The sequence below is a fragment of the Podarcis filfolensis genome, assembly GCF_964270895.1.
Source record: "Podarcis filfolensis genome assembly, chromosome: 5".
NCBI classification, from domain to species: Eukaryota; Metazoa; Chordata; class Lepidosauria; order Squamata; family Lacertidae; genus Podarcis; species Podarcis filfolensis.
Window position 1 is genome coordinate 29165091 of NC_139608.1, and position 19689 is coordinate 29184779.

Below are 19689 nucleotides of genomic sequence, written 5' to 3' on the forward strand. Positions count from 1 at the left end.
AGACTTGCTCACTTTTTTGCACTGCCCTACTTTGGATTTCAAAATTTGCTTTTCAGATATTTTTGAAGTAGACCTAAATTTAGAGCAAGCATGGCTTTTTTGTTGTCACCTTAGGCACATTAATTTTGTCTGACACTGTTTTTCATGGTTTTGCAGGAGGATTAATGCATGGATCTTGGCTGCCAGGGATGTGTTTGCACTAGATCCATACGTGCATTCAGATTCATTGGATCATCTTTACTCCAATGGTTTCCCATGCCATATGCACAAGCCTTTAAATACTCTTCAGGGCAGAAAAAAAGCAAGCTGGGGCTTCAGAAGGAAGAACTGAAAGCCAACCTAATAAGCCCCAAAGGGCTCTTAACAATGACATTGCCACGTGAAGATTATTTGCAGTTCTCATTACATTCATTTATTATTGTATTTGATTTTAAACACTGGGAAAACATTGTGCAACCTTTGTATGAATGAACTTCAAGCAAGTGCAATGGACATGAGGTTTGGATATGGTGGAAACAGCCTGGTCACATCTTTCAGTCATTTACTTTGCTCACACCCCTTGAAAAATTCTTGCAGATGCTCATGACTGTCTTAGAACCAAATTTTCTGATGAGTTAATATCACATCATTCTCAAAATTTGCATCGGCAAAGACTTGGATCCAGATAATACACTGAACAAGTGGAAGGCAATTCTACTCATACAAAGAGTGTTTTGTTTATTCCAGTTTTCTCCTGTCTTCATTTCCTTTGTGCTCCTTTTGAAAAACTGATTCCACAAGGGTAGGTGGACTGTTTGGAGTAGCCTCTTGGGTGACATAGGAGACTACATATAGGGTGACCTTGCCTGCTCCTCCACACTAAGGAAGTACCTTCCACTCATGCAGAGAGATCTCTAAATTGCCTTTAAACTGGTGATATAGTCTAACCATGTAACAGGAGTCTATTTTTCTACTTGGTTATTTTTCCCCCTTCTGAAATGATGAAATTCATTGTGACACCTCAACATGAAAAATGAAAATTCTGCCAAGATACAGAATTTCACAGGAACTTTCTCCGGCCCTGCAGTGGGGATGAAAATGGGGAAACACTGGATCTCTATGTGCAGATGTTAATAGGGACCAAAGCAGCTAAAATCCAGGAACATCAGTTTGAGTTGGGCTAGCTGATCTCTTAGAACCAGTTTGAGGGAAAGAGTATTGGATTAAGGGGATCAACCATAACAGAAACAGTAATATTGTGTTTAGAAATGAGGCTCCAAATGAACTGGTTATAAATACCAGGTGCCCCTTGGAGCTTCATGAACATCATTGAATTTTTAATGTATTTTTTCTCAAGTTGTGTCTATACCTATAATGAATCAATCAACAACGCAGAACCTTCATCTATCACTTTTTCATGAGATTTGAACCAGGGTTCATACCATGCTTTCTTAGGTTACCCAGCTGCCATATAGGCTGCATACATGTCATACATTCAACACACATTCCCGGCAAAGAGTCCTGGGAACTAGCTTCAGGGTGCTGGGAACTGAAGTTCTGTGAAGGGTAAAATGCCATTCCCGGATTCTTTGGAGGAAAAAAATGTACCTCTCATGTCCTCTAAAAGTATGGTGTACACACAGCCATAATATATATTAATCACGAATAATTATAATAATAATTTATCCATTTCAGTAGACTGGGTTTATAAGAGTCCTTGCTATATAAATATTATTGGATGATTCTGAATTTTATATGTTAGATGTATTGTTGTTGTTGTGTGTGTGTGTGTGTGTGTGTGTGTGTGTGCGCGCGCGTGCGTGCGTGCTGTTGTATTTGGTCTTATGTAGGCTTTGTCCTTAGAGTATGCAAGTGGAACCTGCAACAAAATATTGTCATTACAAAAAGGCAGTGCTCCTGTTCAGGGTTCCAGCTGCCTAGTCTCTCCACCCCACACCCCACCATGCTCCTCTCCTGGCTGTCACTCTACATTCTGAGATTGCTGAGCTATTCCAATCCTTATTGGGCTGTTGGAGGGAGGGTTCTGCATACTTAGGGTTTTTTTAAATTGATACTTCCCCTCTTGTTTCTGAATAGTTCTGTTTCGGTTACAATTTTGGTGGTACCTCTCACCCAAATTTGATTGCTGCCTGATCATCTCTTCGGCACAGAACATGTGGGAATGGGCTATAAGGAATAACCACACTGCTTAGACAACCTCCCTGGAGTTTGATCATTTGGGGAAAGGTCTGGAGCATTTATGACAGTGACAGCCAACAGTGTCTATAGAATAGGAAGGTCATCACCGCCTATGAAGCACAGCATGGTTTAAAATTTCCACTACTTTCTCTTCCTCTCACAGCTAGAGTCAAGAATCAGTTGCAGGATAGTAGGAGATGCCTTCGCCCCTGCAATCAGTTATCAGCAGGGAAGAAGTGAAGTGTACCAGAGAATACATGTATTTTTAAGTTTTACTGTTCCTGCCAGTTTGTTCACTTTATGGCAAGGTGAATCAGCTCAATGAATAATATTCCACCCAAGGACTCTCATGACTAACTGAAATATCATTATAATCATTCTCATGCAATTTCTGTAAATGAGGATAAATTATTAATTGAGTTTGCAATTCAGGAATGAGGGAATCAAGTATCTGACTTTTTTAAAAGTGCAGACTTGATATGGCAGAGGTAAGGTTAATCTAGTAAAGTAAAAACAACAGCAGAATACATCATAACGTTCAAGCAACTAAAGTCACATGTCCCCATCCAGCTAGGGCTACATTAAGAGGCTCTGCGTGCATCGTCCCTGATCTTGTCCTCCAGTGGGCTGCAGTATGAATGAGATTTTGTCCAGATAATTAGCAATACCTGGCTTGAGCTGCTCATTGGAAAAGAGGGAAAGCAAGAGGATGGATTTTGTCTTCCCATCCCTTATTTCCTCATATAGATAATTGGGATTTTAGCAGATCATCTGATCAGGTGGATGTAAAGAAGTCTGATGTTCCATGTGCACACAGTTAGATAAGAGAGCTGGACTTTGACCCAGCATGAATATGAAGTTCTAACGTCTGTAGGCTTCCCCATTCATTTCAGTGGCATGGAAAATTCTGCATATGCATGGAATGGAAACCCAGAGATTTTCCACCTACTGAACTGCACAAGGAAGCCCTTTCAAGAATGCGAAATTAGTGTGTGCAGCAGACCTCCTGTGTGTGAAAGGGTCCTCCAAGTATGGCTGCGTTCTGAAGAGGCTACAGTGCCAGGGGGGTGGTACTGAATATCTGGATTGACCCGAAAACTCAATGAACACATGCACATTGCAGTATGCAATTCATTTGTGCAAAGCAGGTCCCTACACAAGTTCTGGCAATTTTCACCACACTACTGCAAACATTCATTTTTGGTGTTTCTGAAGCCTCGCTCTTTTACAATGAAACCTTACAATGAATACTGCTTGCCACATGGAGCTGCTACTGCATTGCTTGCATTGCAAGTGTTTCCCACTCTGCAATTTGCATATGTGATTTGAGCTGTAAAAAAATGCTGTGCTGCAGGAGAAATAAAATATGGACCATCAAATGGAACAAGTTGCTAAAATAATGATAACGAGTGCCTTCCATAGTTCATTGATATATATAAGAAAGAAACCCACAACCATTTTCTATCAGTTTAATAGCTACGTATCACATTTTTAAGGGCCAATTGATTTCTTTTCAGATAGGCAGAAGAAGTAAAAAAAGAGTTGGGCACATACCCCAGTAGTATACCATCCCTCTCTCTGAATGTTCACTTGCATTTTACAACATAACAATTAGCTCATCTGAAGTACACTCTTCTCACCACAGATGTTATATGGAGTACCACTTGTAGTGTTTTGGCTCAGCTTTCATTCTGTGCTTCTTGAATTGCTTACAAGACAGTAAGTGCAAAGAGGCTAGCCCACATCCAATATCTGGCAGACTGCTGACTACAGCACCACTGTTAAGGACCTAATGGCACTGGTATGTTATACACTGGGTTCCCACCCCCACTTCTTCAGAGTTGCTGTCTTTTATGAAATGGCTTTCAGAAGACAAATTATTTCTTTGCTAGGCACATTGTCAATGAAGCTCTCATATACATGTCTGCCTGCTGCCTTGTTAATTTTTAAGCAGACTTGATTTTTTTTATTCATTTAAAGGAAATGTTTTCCAATTCCACATGGCCCACATACAGGGAATAAAGCATTAGGCTTCTTCAAAAGCACAAAGGCAGACTGCAGTGCTACACATAGTGCAAAGTTTGCAAGAATCAACTCTTCTGACATACTCAACCAGGCTGATCTAGAAACTTTCTATTCTGTTGCTGGCTACCCTTGTTGTAAATGGGAATTATGCCAACTGTAAAAGGACCTCTCTTTTAATAACACAAATGGTTAAAAGGAGCTCCTTCAAAAGAATGAGGGGAAAATGCATTGCATACCTGAAATAAAACAATGCTTTCAAGAAGGTGTGTTTATATTATGTCTCTTTGTCAGAAATAAAGAGCTTTACAAACCGAATAAATGTGCACAAAGGATAGATCTCCCCTTCCTTGTGATTGCACTCCTCAAAGCCTCTAGAATGTGGAGTACTACTGTTGTTGTTTACTTGTCAACCAGAAGTCCTTCACATATGTGTTGTGATCCCAAAATGCACAATTTCCTAACAAGCAAGTAGCATGTAACTGGATAGCCAACAGCCAGCACTACCTATAATTAGGAGATTAAGATTATCCCAACATTACCAGGACAATAGGTCTTTTAATTTAGGAGAAATACTTATTTGCTTTCTGCTTAACTAAATTGTTTTCCATGTTCTTCAAGGCGTGTATTGTGGGGAGGGCAAGATAAAGTGAAGATCTTTTGGCTAAGGGAAACATATTTGAAATGTTGTGAAATATTAATGGTGTGGGATGCCTAATAAGTAACTAACACAGCTGTTAGGTATTATATCAATTAATACGTCAGAAAAATAGCTAGCAACCTTTTAATAATTTAATGTTGCCTTTACAAATGAAAACTCCAGACACCAAATGTTCTTCTTATCAGGCACCTAATGTGTAGAAGAACATTAAATAATCCCAAATACACTACAGCATTATTTGGTTTTGCTGTGGTTTGATTAATGTCTCCCCAAACAGACAAAGTTCTTGCTTAGATATTTCAGGGTTGTAAATCATTCCATTTCTGCCAATATGCCTCTCTGATAAGTGAAATAGTGATATATAAATATAGATAAGCACTGTATTTCATTAGCATGCTTAGAGATTCTTTTAAAAAAAAAACCAAAACAAACCTTGTACATACCAAGATTAAAGTCCTCGGGGGACTGCTAAGTGCAATAATTAAAGGTGACTTTTGTCTGTAAAAGCCCTTTCCTGTGGTTTATCTCAGTGCAGTCTGAAGGGATATTTCAGCACCATAAAAACAGATTTTGCAGATTGGCTCAGTTTTTCTTCAATTAAAGTGCTTGAGATCTTCTTGGCAAACATTTCCAGATTGTAGCATTCTGCATCTCTAGAAGTCAGCGTGTTGCATTAAAAATAAAAGAGCGATCTTCTCGGCGTGGGATTAAAATAGCCTTTTTAAAGTTTGACTTTCAAAAATGCAGTGGGGCTGGGGGGAAAGAGGGGATCTGGCATCTTAAATCCACATTGAGAGAAAGAACAGCAAAGGTTTCAGGGGGGGCATCAACGGCACCCTGCTTTGAAGTCCAGCAGGAAAGAAATGGGAGGAATTTTTTTGCCCACTTCACCACACAGAAGATTACAACACCAGCATATGCAGTGGCAGAGAGGTGGCTAAGGTGCCTCATTGGAGTGGATGCTGTGGAGACCAAAAGAAAAGACGAGGAGGGATAGAAAACATCCTATCCAAATGGCTTCTTGCAACAGAAAAAGATGCTCTCTCCTTTCTCTCATTGCCACCTAGACAGCGAAGGTTTGAAACTGTCTCTCTCACGCTCGCCCGGTGACTACAGGCAGGCTCTCTCTCTCTCTCCCTCTCTGTTGATGCTGTTGTTGATTAATCAGGGATTCTCAAACAAAGAGCAAGCCTACCTTCGGCAATGAGCAGTAATCTGGAGCTCCTCTTTTTCTGCAATCCGCTTGCGTTCAGCATCAAAGCAGCCAGCATTCTAGCACCCTGGACAGTTCCCGTTTGCTTAGGCCCATTGGAGAAAAAGGAGGCGAAGAAGCAAGTGAAGAAATGACAAGAGACCGGAAAGCAGCCGCCTTCGACTTCAGCTTGCTGTCCCCAGGGGCGCAGCTGCTCATTAAAGCTTCCTATCTAGGCAACAGATTCTCCCCCTTTTATCTTCGCTGCACTGAAGTCTGATTAGCAAAATAATCCAGGTTTTTTTTGGGGGGGGCGGGAGTGGAGGAGGGAGGGACCAGCACAAATTCAGGCTCTTTAGGTAGGACACAGCACGGCACAGCACTGCTCCATTCTTCTCCCCCTCCTACTCAAAAAAAGAAAGGAAGGAAGGAATTTTTTTCCAAAAAAAAAAAAACAATGTCCCTCCACAGAGAATGGGCAAGTTAACCTTTAGCCCATGTTATGGCTCCAGGAAATGAGCAGCCACTTAGAGGGAACATCTAAGTCTCAGTTTGATACCTCATATTGATGTATCGCTTGCACTCACCCTCACTGTAAAAAGCCGTGCAAGGCTCACAATTACTGCTGACGCAGATTAGGCTGCTGCTTGGGGAAAGGTAGGAGGAGCTTTTTAACCTCATCAAAACAACCTCCCACCACCTGCTCCCACTGCATGAGCGAATAGACCTCCCCTATTTGGAAGGCATATCTGTACAATGTGCGATTTGACAGCAGGGATATTGGAAACACAGCAGGGCAGTTTTATGCCCTCCTGCAAAGTTCATCTCTCTAAAGAAATATTTAGTTTCTGTTCACTGATTCAGAGTCCTGGGGATAGACCCACCAACCACCTAGTCCAAATCCCTGCTATTCAAGGCAGAGTTATCCGCCTACCACTAAGGTTCTATAATTCAGCCTGTGCTAACCACAAAACAATGCACTGTGAGCAGGTATCCTGCAGAGACTGCGTTGACAGAGAAGAGAGCTTCCAAAGACTCAAGCAAACAAGTCAAGGCATAGCATTGCAGAGAATGCAAAAAGCTTCTTCACATGTTACAATGAACACAGGTACAAGCTATCTCTGCACATGTAGAAATGTTTGTGTGGAAGAGTATACGCTTGTTAATTTCTACAGCTCACCTATTTTGTAGACAGGTACACAGATTCTAGACATTTTAAATGTTACATGTGAATAATGGTATGAGTGTACACCTCAAGTATTAGTGTACATGGATTGTACCCTCATTGGTGTGAATGCCCCTAAAAAGAACCCAGATCTGGAGAATTCATCCGACCCAGTGAATCCAAACTGGAGGGAAATCTTCAGTGTCAAATATGGCAATTAATAAGAAAGCAAGAAAGCAAGGAAGACCTGACCATTGACTGACACTTCCCAGAATAAATGGTTGTGGTAGGCAAATTTAATTCTATAAAACTCAGCACTGTGATTCTAGCTGTGATAGTACCCAATGACACAGAAGTAAGGCCTGGTATCTCAAAGACTATAGCCTGGTGCAGCCAGGATTGGTACAAATGAAGAATTAAACTTCCATTCTGAACTAGATGTAAACAGTTGCTTGGTGCTCAAATCTGCAGCCAGATTTCACATTTCAGTCAACATAGCAGAACTATGTATGACCTGTGGTTTAAGATAAAGTGCTGTTGCCATCTGTCTGTCTCAAGAGGCACTGGAATGCACCTCTGGGGTTTTATAGTCATGTCCGCCTTTGGTCCCCACTCTGCACTCAGCTCTCACCTGTGGTTCCTAGAAGCTGTCAGCATGTGACAGTGGCCAGAAACCAGGAAATGGCTTCGATTGCCCAGCTAAACCAGGTGAGGGTGGCCAATGGTTCCCAAACCCTCAGTGAGTTAGGGACTTCCCCTGCAGACAGGCTCCAGAAGCTTGAGCAGACAAGATCAATAGTGGGTCCAACAATCAAGAAGACAGTTTCTGCACGTGCTGTAGAGGGAAATGAGGGGCAGATGGGGCTCATCAGCCTGGGAAAGTAGCTCCTCTAGGACAAGGAAAACTCTGGTCCTAAACCTCCACTGCCAAATGGCTATAGTCATTCGTGAAAAAGGCTTTGGGAGGATGAGATGTGATGGTTTGGATTTACCAGGCTTTGGGAGGACTATATGGTTTGGATTTAGTACATTCTCTCCTTCTCTCCTTCCCTCCAGACAGCTGATATGTGTTCCTCAGATCATCTGAATGATCTTTATAGTGTTGGGATATTTCTTTTCTGACTCCAGGGAATTGCAGATACATCATGGTAGAAAATCGCACAACATTCATCATGACCCTGAGCTGGTTTTACACAGAGTAGGAGTGCTTTTCCCCTTTTATTTATTTCCATGGTTCTTTTCATCTCTAATTATATACTCCAGATATATGAAAGACTGGTCAGTGATAGTTGGACATACATTCCACCAAAGCTGGAGCAGCTCAAGGCTAAAAACAGTGATTATACACTCAACCACAGTTTAAAGTCATCTTAAAGATAGCATAATACTACCCCTTGATAGTGGACCTCACTTTGCCCCCACTTTCATTTTCACACAAATACTATAATTTTATCTAACCTTTAAGAGAATTCAAGGCATTCTTAGGAACATAGTCCAATTCTTATTTCAAATAACCATAAGTCTAAAACAGAAGCAAGTAGCATGCACTCACATTCAACTATATGCCGTATCACTAATGGCAAGTGGGATGCCCAATTCTGCAGCAGTTTGAGATTTCCTGGTGCCTTCAGAATCATTCATATAGTCACTGCATTGGGCTAACTGGTCACTGAGGTTACTGGACTGATCATATGCTATATTATTCCATGGGAATTGTGCATGCATTTTGCTGAATACTCTTGAGTGATGTGCATGTTGGAATCAGCTCAATACAGAATGGTGGCAATGGTTTTCCTATAGAGTCCACAACACAGGAAAAGAGGACTGACAGGAGCCCAGACAGGCCCTTGAAATTAATATGGGCTTCAAATATATCAGCCGTCATGCATCCCACTTTAGCAATCCCTTAGAGGCCTATGATAGAGGTAACAGACCCTGAACATCGTAATCTATTTATTATTAGATTTATGCCCCACGTTTTGTCCAAGGAGCTCAGGGGAGCCTACATTGTTCTCCCACTCCTTGTTTTATCTTCACAACAACCCTGTGACGTAGATTAGGCTGAAAGACTGTGATTGGCCCAAAGTCACCCAGTGAGCTTCATAGCTGAGTGACGATTTAAACCTTGTTCTCCAAGGTCCTAGTTCAGAATGCTAACCACTATACCATATTGAGACCATATTTTGCTCCTACAGAGTTTGGCAGGTGGGAAGGGCACTTATATTTTGCTTAAAATAGAATGAGTCACAAATGTGCCCTTCACTTAACTGATACTGAGACATCCAAGAACTATTTTTAAAAAATAAAATATTGCATTCTTGCTAATCTTTTTAACTATATCACATTCATTAGTCTTGTTGAGTTTCCCTCTCAAAAGTATCTCCTAATGAAGATCTGAGCACAGAGCTTTCCCCCACCCCTTTTGCATTGAAAAAAGTTGTGTATTCTTTCTGATTAACAGAACAATTTAATCACGTTTAACCTCACCCTGTGTTGATACATTTGAGACCCCAGCATGGCTTATTGTAGGTCAGCAAACAGGCAACAAACAAAAGCTGCAATCTATATCACCTATACCTATATCATGTACCACTGCATTCTATTACATCACTTTTCCTTTTGTTTAAGTGGGCTCTTAGCTAGTGGTGAGGCACAGACAACATTGCCCACCAATTGATTGTAGCCTCTTTTAGATGCTTGTTTCATACCCACATCATCATTTGATGCGGTGATAGTTGAATGAGCCACATATGAGTATAAGCCTATTAATGGGCCACCTAGAATGGCAGACAATAGGAATCCAATCCAATCCGCATCGTCTACCCTCTCACAGGCAACAATTTCTCCACTTTTCTACTGAAATATTCATTGCACAAAATACTTGGGCATAATAGCTTGCCTTGCCTGTTCCTGATGTCTACTCGCTGCACATTATAAGTATGTGAGAGAGAGAGACAGAAATCCTACTTTACGTGCTATTTCCTTCTGTTTTAGACCTATGATTGTACTGAAGCCAGGGGATTTAATTAATTAATCGATTAATTAGAATAAGTATGCATTCTTGATATAAGGGTGCATGATAGTCATTAGACAAATTTAATGTTGGTGTGCTTATTTATTTATCATTTTTTTAAAAAAAGGTAAAGGACCCTTGACAGTTAAGTCCAGTCACGAACGACTCTGGGGTTGTGGCGCTCATCTCACTTTACTGGCCGAGGGAGCCGACATTTGTCCGCAGACAGTTTTTCCAGATCATGTGGGCAGCATGACTAAGCCACTTCTGGCGAAACCAGAGCAGCGCATGGAAACACCATTTACCTTCCTGCCGGAGTGGTACCTATTTATCTACTTGCACTTTGACGTGCTTTCGAACTGCTAGTTGGCAGGAGCAGGGACCAAGCAATGGGAGCTCACCCCATCACGGGGATTTGAACCGCCGACCTTCTGATTGGCAAGCCCAAGGCTTAGTGGTTTACACCACAGTGCCACCCGTGTCCCTTATTTATCATTAAAACAGCTAATATACAGAAGGCACTTGTATCTGCAGTATCTGAATTTAAAAGACAGTCTATTTATTGTTTTCCTTATGCAGTTGACATCAGTCTCCTATTCATAACTCTGATATCATGCTAACCCAATGATATAGTTCAGTGAAAACCAAACGATAATACCATTTTGCTGTGAATAACAACACACAATGCCCTGGAATTATAAAAGGAAACATCGACAACAGCAGGGGAGGAAATCTCTTTGCTATAAGATTGAAGGAGGCCTGCTATCATCTGAAAATGGCACCTCCTCTGCTGTTTAAGTTTTAAGCATATCAGGGTTAAGTTATTATTTCAGTCCTCATTTCTCTTTGTTGTGATGAGATGATAAAGAAGCTTATTAAGATATTATGGCTTAAACTGTGTTACAATAGATTTTATTATCCACTTTTAATTGCATTCCACTAAATACAATTAGAATGGAACCAAAGCTTGCAGAAGGATATCGCCTTTCGAAACCTACTTCGTATGACCTATTAGTACCTGATCTAGTAGCTAATCTATGCTTGAGTTATGAATGTATCAATAAATGCTGACAAAAATCAGCAATCTTATTTATGCTTTTTTAAAGGAGTTGATTTTTACAATATATATTTTATATATTGTGCTTCTTTTGTAATGGTACTCACTGTTATGGAGAACCATCACTTCCTCTTATTTCTTCCCTGGACACCCATCTTGTGCTGACACCCACAGCACATTTATCAATAAATGAGTATCAGCACCTCATTTTTTAACCCCCCAAAAGCATTGTATATGATAGTGGGAAGGGTTCCATTCAGCAATAACTTTGGGGTCTATTAAGATTAGCCAAAATTATATCCACTCTTCACAGATATGTGGTCTAGCAATCTATTGTTTTCACTGAAGATGAACTAGAGCTACTACTTGACTCAAACCATGGCTTTCTGGATTTTGCAAAGCAGATCTTTAACCAAATGATGTGTATATTAGTGAAATGTATATAATGCTTATAAAAGTGAAAATAATATACAAAAATTGATTATAATAGGAGGGATTTGCTTGAAAGAATACACAATTGCACACAGAAATATGTATACAGTTTTCAATGTGGACTTTTTGTTTTAAAAATTAAGAAACATACGGACAATTGGGGTACATCAAACTTAAGACGGGGGGAAGTGAGAAACTGAGAGAAACCAGAATGGATAGGTTCCTCTCTTTCTAGAATTGCAGACTTAGGATGCTTTTAAAAATGTTAATAAATGCACACACCTCCTATTCATTTCAATTATCATTTTTAAAGAATTTATACCTTTAAGTACATAAGTCAGCTAGTGTACAGTTTTACAAAGGGTTTCTCCACTGGGGAACTCAACATACACAAGAGAGTCAGATCCATAGCAGTGGCAGACCTTGACATCTCAAATTTCAGTGCTGCCCTGTGCAATGCAAAAATCCAGCACCACCCATTGTCTCCCACCCTCTTTTCTATGTCTTTGCTGTGGCACCCCCTGCAACACCCTCTTGGCTCAGCACCCAGTGTGGGCAAACTTATGACACTCCTTTAAATCACTGTCTGGCTATAAATGTATGATGTGTATGTAGCCTAACTCTGCCACTCTCGCAGCCAAACCTCGGAGGAGAGTAATAGCCCATGTGGAGTACAACTCTGTTTATTTACTTCAACATCCCTCCCCCAAATCACGGTGACTGGAGTGGCCTCAGAAAAGGGTTCACTGTGATTAAAAGCTAGACCTGTCTGTCAAAAGAAAAACTCTCTCTACCGCCTCCCCTCTTGAGCTCTGGAGATTTCAACAGTCAGGTTGGTTTCTTTTCTCAGAATGGGGGGGGGGGGCTATACATTTAACTTTTGGGTAATAATAATAATAATATTTTATTTGTATCCCACCCTTCCTGGCCGAGGCCGGGCTCAGAGCGGCTAACATCATAAAAACAACACAATATGCATAAAAACAGACATCAGTTAATTGAAATACATCTTAAAATTCAGACAAGTTAAAATCTGGGCAGGTGGCAATTATCAGGTTGGAATTGAGAGTGGTTAATACTTGCCAGGATCAACTGTTTCCACTGATCATACAAGGACCTGCGAGCGGGTTGGGGGCCTCCTTCAGGCTTTTTTTTATACAAAGAAAGTAAGTCAAACTGCATCCTGGCCAAAGGCCAGGCGGAACAGCTCTGTCTTGCAGGCCCTGCGGAAAGATGTCAAATCCCGCAGGGCCCTGGTCTCTTGTGGCAGAGCGTTCCACCAGGCCAGGGCCATGACCGAAAAGGCCCTGGCTCTAGGAAAAGGAAAAGTAGGCCATAGGGGTGACTCGGAAGTCTGAGTCACTACCATCTTAACAGTGTGATCTAACCCAGAAATAGGAGGTCACTGTTAGGATTCTTGCTCCGTGCTTGCAGTCATGGGATTGGTTTAGCACACGGCAGTGTATGTTTTCATTCCACAGTGTGGGAAGTGACGGAGACAGGATGTTTTGGTACTACTGTGTTTCCGTGATGTGGGACTATTGTCCTTTGTTCTTTCTCTTTGCTGTCTGATAAGAAAGAGGAAGGAGCTAAGTCAAGATGCTCCGAGTGTATTACATGTAAATAAACATAGTTTATTTACAAAATGCTGTGCTACTGAGTCTGTTATGGAAACTTTTGGTATCAGTCGATGTGATGTTCAGGCTGGAGAAAGCTTTTGAAGCTCCCGAGGAACTGACCAGGAAGGAGAGAACATGCCAGTCGGCATGTGTCTCTACCAGCGTCCTACACTTGAGTAGGACGATCGTAACAGTCATAACCTAAATCACCTTGTTTCACCTTGTTCAGGGTAGACTCAGAGCCAGCATGCACTGTTCAGAATTTGGGGAAAAGCTGCTCACAAAAAAGAAATTCTTCTTTAAGAAATGAATTCTTTCTGAAAGTACTTCACCTTTTTTCTTTTTCTTTAAATGAAATACTATGCAGGGTCATACCAATGTTTGCATTTACAGATAAATTCAAAGAAAATGCCGGGATAAAGCCACATGTCCTTGTTCAGTTTGCACAATAGTGACTTAAAAATAAGATGAATTAATATAATTACACAAATGACCACTCTATCAGCTAAAACAATATGATTCAAACTCTCGGATCCCTGCTTTATTCAAACTTCTACTGTTTTAAATCATCACTATTCCCTTCTCAGGACTCAACTATATAGCTGCAAATAAAATGTTTTAGGTGTGCGGTTGCAAAGTGCATTATACAAATGTGACACTAGATGGTGATGATGAGCTATGGCAAATTCAATATATTTTTCAAAACACTAAAATAAGCATTTTCACGGCCTATATAGATTCCACCTCAGTGTCCCTCCATTCTCGTTTCCATTCAACCTGCCTTCACTTTTCTATTCTACTCCTTCAATAGGGGCTGCACTCCAACTTCATGCAAGTCTAGGATTGTGATGTGGCCCTACAAATCCTCCAGTGGAGGCTGCATGATGACATTTACTACATGGTTATTATATGTAGAAATTGCATGTAGCGGCGCTGGATTCTGACATAAATAATATTATGTCATCCTCTTATTCACACTCCCTCTTTTTCATGGCCAGAGTCATCGTAACAATCCATAGTTAAATGTAGAAGTCAGCAAATGTGTCCTCTGTTTTGTTCTTCAAAGTATGGCAGCCCTATATGTTTAACCTGAATTTGCTATTTTAATTCTTCAGGACATGCCATTTGATTGTCTCTTTGAAGGAGATTAGATTAAATGATTTTGGCAGTTTTCCAACCTCTTTAATTACTGGATAGCATATTCTAAATGAAAATGTTCTGCTTTACCTAAGTGCTTCTAGAGCCTGTCAACTCCTGCTTCTAATCAACTAAAATCTGTAAAATCTACAACTCTCCACAAAGTGCTAAATCTCAATTCAAATATAATGATATTTCATTTTGCTAACTTTTAACCAAGGTGACACCCCTAAATCTTTCTAACCATATTTACAGGGGAAATACATCCCCCACAAATAAATGGAACCCTCTTCTGTGTACATACATCATTGACACAATGATGAGTCTTTGGAAGTTTTTTTCTCTGTCAAGGCAGTCTCCTAATAATAATAGGAATTTTTGGACTTTTTTCATGAGAAGGAAAAGAAATGAATTTGAGACATTTGAGTCTGAAAATTGGGGAAATATTGCCCAACAGAAAGTAGAACAATTGGATGCCATACTGGAATGAATGTTTTGAATAGATTCCTTTATGTAAGTGACAGATGGAAAATCTGAAGGCCTTTTTATTTTTCACTCTCTCTTCCTTTTTCTTTCTTTCTCTTCTTATATACATTCCTTCTTTTTATCTTGTTTCTTTTCATTCTCTTTCTTTTTCTTTGGTGTGAACTGCTCTGGAGTCCAAGGATTATGCAAATATGAAGGTGGTTGATGAATGGAAAAGACCCTGGGTAAGAGGCATGGAAGGAAAGATCTCCCAGGGTGAGAGCTGAGAGGGTCCCCTACTTTCTGTGTGATCCAAGAAGAAGAAGAAGAGTTTGGATTTGATATCCTGCTTTATCACTACCCTAAGGAGTCTCAATGTGGCTAACAATCTCCTTTCCCTTCCTCCCCCACAACAAACACTCTGTGAGGTGAGTGAGGCTGAGAGACTTCAAAGAAATGTGATTAGCCCAAGGTCACCCAGCAGCTGCATGTGGAGGAGCGGAGACGCGAACCCAGTTCACCAGATTACAAGACTACTGCTCTTAACCACTACACCACACTGGCTCCACCACACTGGCTCAAGAGTTAAGAGCTACCTTGGAGAGAGGACTCTGCATTTTCGTTCCTCTTTCTGTCTTTGTTTTTATTTTATCTAAATTAGTTTCTTTTATATTTTTGTATTACAAAAAAAAACTTTAGGAAAATCTTATAAGAAAGAAACATAGAATTTTAAGTCTTAAAATATGCCTTATTATTTACTTAATCAAGAATATAATTAAATGAATAAGGAATAAAAAAAGACATTTAAGGAAAATAATAATTGACACAGAGACATGATTTCTGGACATTTCATTTAGAATCCCTGGGGAAAAATTATTATTAGTGTGTGGGGGAGGCAGTAACATTTTAAATTTCCCTTATTAAAAATATTTATATATCAGGATATTGTCCTTGAATCTTGTTCTCATGTGAAGCTGGAAAGTTGATAAGAATTCCAAACAGTAGCATATATCTCAGGTGGCATTTAAACATTGTAGAAATATAGAGCTGGAAGGGAACTTTGAGGTCATCTAGGACTATGTGGTGCTCAAAGATCTGCAAACCAGTGTGCAACCGAAGCATCCCTGACAGATGCTTTTTATATAAAACTACAATACAGTGCACTTGCATATGAACCTGTACAATCATATATGGCCAGATGGGGAAATGAAACTTTCAATAACCTAACTTTGGCCTTCACAGGCAACTATCAACAGCTCCCTGCTTATTATAGAGTTCATATTGTGCCTGGTATCTGTGACAGGTGAGATGTTTTCTGAAGTAGCAGTCTGGCTGAACCACTGACCACTGCAGCTGGCTAAATCCATCGCAGGAGCCAATCAGATGTGCCAGTTTGTCTTGGCAGGCAGGGCTTGGGAGAGAACCAGAGAGAGAGAGCCTCCCCTATCTGACCTGCTCCTGGGCTAGGAATTAACCCTCAGATCTGCCTAAGCAAAAGTGGGCTGCACCCTCAAATCAAAGAAAGCTGCAGCAAGAAACAAACCTAGATCTTACTCTGTTATTGACACAATGACACATCTGAATTTATTTTGCAACAACTGTGGGGTCTGATAGATCTGTGGGTGTTCACTTCCTTTCAGTCAGTTGTCTAGTCCAATGGTGATCCGGCTGATGGCATGGCTGAGAGATTATTTTTTGCTCACGTTTTGTAGAAAATAATAGCAACCAAGGAGAGCTTTTACATTATTTATCACTGTGCTCCATATTCCACACACACAAAAACAATGCTTAAAAGAAGATGTTTAAATGTAAATTGTTGCTGCTGGCTAAATCCCCTCATCATTTCTTTGTTTTTCAATGGGCATTTAGTTTTATTTTGAAATTTAAAACAAAGGCTATTCATTTGCTCATGTCCTGTAATTCATATGTTGCCTTTTAATCAAAAACCCTGACGGATATTGGCAGCGTTACTACTCCAGCCCCAAACTTCCAAAGAATTTAAACATCAATAAAAAAGCATTTGAAGCAATTGCTTTAAGGCAGCTTTTGTCAAACGCTTGTTCACAACACATTTCAACCTGCATTCATTTCAGCAGTAGTGGATGGCATGATGGGGCAGAGGCACTTACTGGACCACCTGGCAGGTGTGTTGCTGCTGCTAACCTATTAGGGAGGATAACAGTGAGGGTGGTGTGGTGTGAATGCACCAGCAGGACTGCCATAATGGAGACGAATCAGCGTATAGAGGGGAGGTCCAAAAAATATCTACATGGTGCCTAGGGAACAACTTGCACCTTAATACCTGCAAGACAAAGGAGATGATGTTGGACTATCGGAGGAAGAGAGGAGAAATAAACCCACTGTACATCAGGGAGGGCTGTGTGGAGTGAGTCTCTTCCTTTAAATTCCTAGGAGTTTATCAGTGAAGACCTTATTTGGAAAATCAATACAACCCAGGTGGTTAAGAAAGCCCAACAGAGACTCCATCTCCTCAGAGTATTGCAAAAGAACGGTGTCAATCAGCATTTGATGATCTCTTTCTACCAGTCCACAATTGAAAGTGTCCTTTTATCACGGTGTGGTACGCTGGTTTGACATCAACTGATAGGAAGTGCCTACAGAGGGTGGTGAATACAGCACAAGATATTATGGGCTGTAAGTTGTATAAGTGGCAATAAAGTATTTCATTTCATTTCTGCTGGTGCATTTGCACCCCACTGGCACCTCACCCCTCCATCTCCTCTTCCTAAGTAGTAGCAACTTACCTGTTGGAAGGTAAAGGTCATGAATCACATCACAATACTAATATTTACCATGGCAAATACTCACATCCACTTAGTCACAACCATTGATGGGAATATTTGGAGCAATGGTGTATTGGAAGGGAAATGAAGGGCAGCGTAGCTCTGAGACTTTTTTCAGAGCAGGAGCAGTGACCTCTTACACCAGAACATCAGGGTAAGAGACAAACCCTCCTTTCTCTGAGGTGATAATGAGTCTTTCAAGAGTGTTTGTGAATGATTAGCATAGAGGAAGTCAGAGAAGGAAGGAAATTATCCGGCAGCGGTGTTTGTCATAACTATCCCTAGGAAGGAGATCGCTTTTCTTTGATAGGATTCCTAGTTCACACTCGCAGCTTAAATGATAACGCAATGCAAGATTGCATTTTTAATGATAAGCTAAAGGTGGTAAAATGATTGCAAGATTGCATTTTTAATGATAGGTGGCATTTCAGCTGGCTGGAGGTCTTTTGTTAAAGCTCAACACATTTTGCAGGTTGAATTTATGAGGTAAGTAGCACTACAGCCCATAGAGCTTAATCCCCAAATGTTGATGGTGGCGATATTAATTCTGTGCCCTTCACCAGCAGGTTCTAGGGTGGGTTATAGCCATTTAAAATTCAGAATTAAAAGCGATTAAAACAAATTATGGTCACAGGGGCCCTGAAAACACCAATAGGATTGCAATCATGCTGGAACCTGATAAATTCCATATTATACTATGTAGCACTATTTTTTGGAAGTGGGATATGTCATAAAGCATGGATGTCCAACAGGTTGATCGCGATCTACTGGTAGATCCCTGTGATGTTTTGGTAGATCGTGCTCGATCTCTGGCTCCCTTTCCTCTGCAGCAGTAAATCTGACTCCTGCCCTGCTCCCTCGTCCTGCCCTCCATTGTTGTTTGAACTAAGGAAGGGAAGATGGAACTCCCTCTGTGTGGCTGTTTTCATCCATAGCAATGTTTCATTCCCCCCCCCCATGGAACTCCCCTCCCCCCAAAAACCCAAAAAGCTCAACAATTTTGAGCTGAACCCCTAAAAAGGGGGGGTAGATCACTGCCAGATTTTAATTCTGAAAGTAGATCGCAGTCTCTTGGGAGTTGGCCACCCCTGTCATAAATGATGGACACAGCTGCTTGTATTTTTTGCCTCTTCTTAGGGGTATGGCTATAGAAGCTGTCATGATGAGCTCATGCACATCAGCATTTACCAGTCCACCACCATATGAGAACCATGTTGATAGTATCATTCTCTAGTACTAGGTTGTTGTTGTTTTTATGAGATTCCTAGATTGCCCTCAGTCGTGCATACTTCCTGCATAGAAGCAGGGAAATGAAAAATTCACACCAATCTGATATTGCCATTTAAAGTGTGATTTGTAATATATCCTCACCTTTTCCCTTTGTAGCTGAATGCATTCTAATATTTAAGAGTCTGTGTTGTGCCCTTTTTATTTTACCTGCTCTATTTTATTTTTGATAAAAATATTAATAAAAATGGTACGATCAATGTCCTCTTTAGTAGGGTGGCCATACTCCAAAGAGATAGATTTGGTGATAGAAGTCTCCTCACAGTGCCTGAGTAGCAGGATAACCTCCATTGCTCAGTGCGTCATTAATGAACAAACAAAACAGGCCACACACTCGGAGTTTATACAAAAAAAACCCCTCACAAAATGTTTAACGTATTTCCTAGCATATGACTTTTGTGACTCATGCCCTTTTCCAATACCCTGCAAATCAGCTAGTTTATATCGAGGAATGGTGTACGGTATTAATAGCAACCGCAGAAAATAGAACAGAAATAGAAGCTGCTTTTCCCAGGTTGTTGTCAAAATAAGGCTGTAAGAAAGCCTGCTCCCTTCCTGAATAGGCCTCATTAATAGTAGAATGTTTCACTTGTTTTCTTTAGGAGAATGTTATGATCTTCCAAATCCTCTTTAGATAATAGCTGTTCCTATCAGTGG

At 40.6% G+C, this 19689-nt stretch overlaps 2 protein-coding genes across 6 annotated transcripts in view; both read right to left on the minus strand.

Moving 5' to 3' along the window:
• Positions 1-6674, minus strand: part of NYAP2 (neuronal tyrosine-phosphorylated phosphoinositide-3-kinase adaptor 2) — a 145203-nt gene extending 138529 nt beyond the window's left edge. For 4 of the 5 annotated variants that reach the window (XM_083613764.1, XM_083613762.1, XM_083613763.1 and 1 more), the window contains exon 1: positions 5305-6674. The gene's annotated coding sequence lies outside the window, so the exon portion shown is untranslated. The remainder of the gene's footprint in view (positions 1-5304) is intronic. The other variant, XM_083613761.1, reaches the window with a different exon arrangement.
• LOC310762549 (uncharacterized protein) overlaps positions 1-19689 on the minus strand; it is a 537990-nt gene that overhangs the window by 31094 nt on the left and 487207 nt on the right. The gene's annotated exons all lie outside the window — the stretch shown is intronic.